Raw genomic sequence first — 2,616 nt, 5'->3', positions numbered from 1 at the left:
TTGTTGTTGTGTCATCTGACCTCCGGCCGCGTGTCTTGGACACTCGGGTGAAGAGAGGGGCAGAGTTGTCAACCGATCACCACCTGGTGGTGAGTTGGATCCGCTGGCGGAGGAGGAAGCCGGACAGACTTGGCAGACCCAGGCGCATTGTGGGTGTCTGTTGGGAATGTCTTGCGGAGACCGCTGTCGGTAGGGAATTCAACTCACACCTCCGGGAGAGCTTCTCCCATGTCCCGGGGGAGGCTGGGGACATTGAGTCCGAGTGGACCATGTTCTCGGCCTCCATTGTTGATGCGGCTGCTCGGAGCTGTGGTCGCAAGATCTCTCTGAGAATCAGCACCTCCAAATCCGAGGCCATGGTTCTCAATCGGGAAAAGGTGGCTTGCCCTCTTCAGGTGAGTGGGGAGTCTTTGCCCCAAGTGGAGGAGTTCAAGTATCTCCGGGTCTGTTTCACGAGTGAGGGAAGGATGAAACGTGAGATCGACAGGAGGATCGGTGCAGCGGCTGCAGTGATGCAGTCGCCACATCGGACTGTTGTGGTAAAGAAGGAGCTGAGTCGAAAGGCAAAGCTCTCTATTTACCGGTCGGTCTACGTTCCTACCCTCACCTATGGTCATGAGCTTTGGGTAGTGACCGAAAGAACAAGATCGCGGATACAAGCGGTCGAAATGAGTTTCTTCCGCCGGGTGGCTGGGCGCACCCTTAGAGATAGGGTGAGGAGCTCGGCCACACGGGGGGAACTCGGAGTAGAGCCACTGCTCCTCCAAATCGAGAGGAGCCAGCTGAGGTGGCTCGGGCATCTGTTCCGGATGCCTCCTGGGCGCCTCCTTGGGGAGGTGTTCCGAGCATGTCCCACCGGGAAGAGGCCCCGGGGAAGACCCAGGACACGCTGGAAGGACTATGTCTCTCGGCTGGCCTAGGAACGCCTCGGGATCCCCCCAGAGGAGTTGGAGGAAGTGTCTGGGGAAAAGGAAGTCTGGGAGTCCCTGCTTAGACTGCTGCCCCCGCGACCCGGCCCCGGATAAAGCGGCAGAAGATGGATGGATGGATGATTGGAAGGAATATGTGTCATAAACATGAGTCATCTTACTGGAACACAAGTACGTTTCTTTTTCTTTTTTTACGTTAATTTTGCTTTGTCAACAACGCGCCCTGTGACTAAGTGTCTAATGACCAGATGAATGGTAAAATAGTTTGAGGAAGTGGCTTCAAGAACAATCTGCAGAAACCATGAATGTAAAAATTAATAAATGTGAAAATGTGGAATATAATGTGTAGGTATGTGTTTTACTTTGTGTTGTCCTAATGCGCTGTAATCGACTCTGCCATGAATCCAGGAGTTGTTCAGAAACCCATTTGTGCTCCACAGCGGTCGCAGGGAATCATTCTCACTGATCAGCACAGTCAAAATAAAGTCTGAGGGATCTGAAGAGAAAAAAACACCCAAAAACCACAACCTAGTAGAAAGTCACAGAAAATGCTACACAATACTAATACTAAACAACAAGTCATGTTTTTGGATCAGAAGTGTTATAACAGGTTGTTACGCAGTTTTTTACATTGTACCACAGTGTGTAAAAAGGATCCTCCAAAAAATCTCACCAACCTTTTGATACTGAGCAAAATATAACATATTTTCTAATCTAGACAATATTTTACACAAAGAAAACAAAAATGAAAATCCACTCATGGAAGTGTAATGAATCATATGTGGTTTCAATGCTCATTGACGCATGAAGCCAAATGTTTACTTCCTCAATGCGAGCCAGTGCTGCCCACTGTGTGATGACAGAAACATGCTCCATCGTGAATCTTACAAAGCTAACTTTCAGGTGCTTTGAGGGTTTAAAAATTCAAAAGGTTTATGTGAAAATAGATAAGAACCCCTCTAGGCCAGCTGCAGCACCAATCCATATAGTCACTTAACAAACTGGCTTCAGGACCTCAAACGGTACAGAATTCTCTGACAAGGTTCATTTTGTCCTCTTTTGTATGGGATAGTCTGCACGGTCCCAGCTACATAGACCATTTATATCATCTTTTCTACAGGTTTATGCATTTGGATTTGGTTCAAGGCCTCGAAATATTGTCTCCAGCCATAAAATGTACTATCTTTATAATAGAATATCAATCATCAGTACATTTTCCCCTTAGTTACTTAGTTTTTATCACATTCCCATATTTTTTTTGAAAGAGCAAACTACACATCACCATGTTTATTTATTTTAATTATCATTCACTTGTGCTACTCTGTCCGTGTTCTCATGCACTGACAAAGCTTAACTTTCATTTGAATCTTTTTATCCCATTACATTATCCTTGTCCCTAATATTCATTCTAATAATGGAGAAATAATGCCACTGTTTTTTGGTTGCATGAAATATTTGCACAAACTCTGTCACAGAAAATTCAGTATTTTGTATTTTGTCTGCTTCTCTTTCATCAAAATAAGGAAAGAAACATGTATTCATTATATTTGGTCCTATTTCCTCTTGTATAACATATTGTAGCAATATTCAAAGTAATAGTGTGTTCTATGTAGTATTTGTAAAATTGCAACAAAATATTTACTCAAAACGTTTAAAGTGTATGCAAACAAAAAGTACACAATGCACG

At 44.5% G+C, this 2,616-nt stretch overlaps 1 long non-coding RNA gene across 1 annotated transcript; it reads left to right on the top strand.

Annotated features, from left to right (window-relative positions):
- The first annotated feature begins 648 nt into the window (after nucleotides 1-648).
- Nucleotides 649-1,064, top strand: LOC140355668 (uncharacterized). Its single transcript, XR_011926011.1, has 2 exons — nucleotides 649-787; nucleotides 864-1,064. It is a non-coding gene; the product is annotated as an uncharacterized lncRNA (long non-coding RNA).
- Nucleotides 1,065-2,616: the final 1,552 nt, after the last annotated feature.

The sequence above is a fragment of the Eucyclogobius newberryi genome, unplaced genomic scaffold (assembly GCF_026437365.1).
Source record: "Eucyclogobius newberryi isolate DKJ021-1_F unplaced genomic scaffold, fEucNew1.0.hap1 SCAF_12, whole genome shotgun sequence".
Lineage (NCBI taxonomy): Eukaryota > Metazoa > Chordata > Actinopteri > Gobiiformes > Gobiidae > Eucyclogobius > Eucyclogobius newberryi.
The sequence above is the reverse complement of the archived record's forward strand: the minus strand, read 5'-3'. Positions and strand labels throughout refer to the sequence as shown.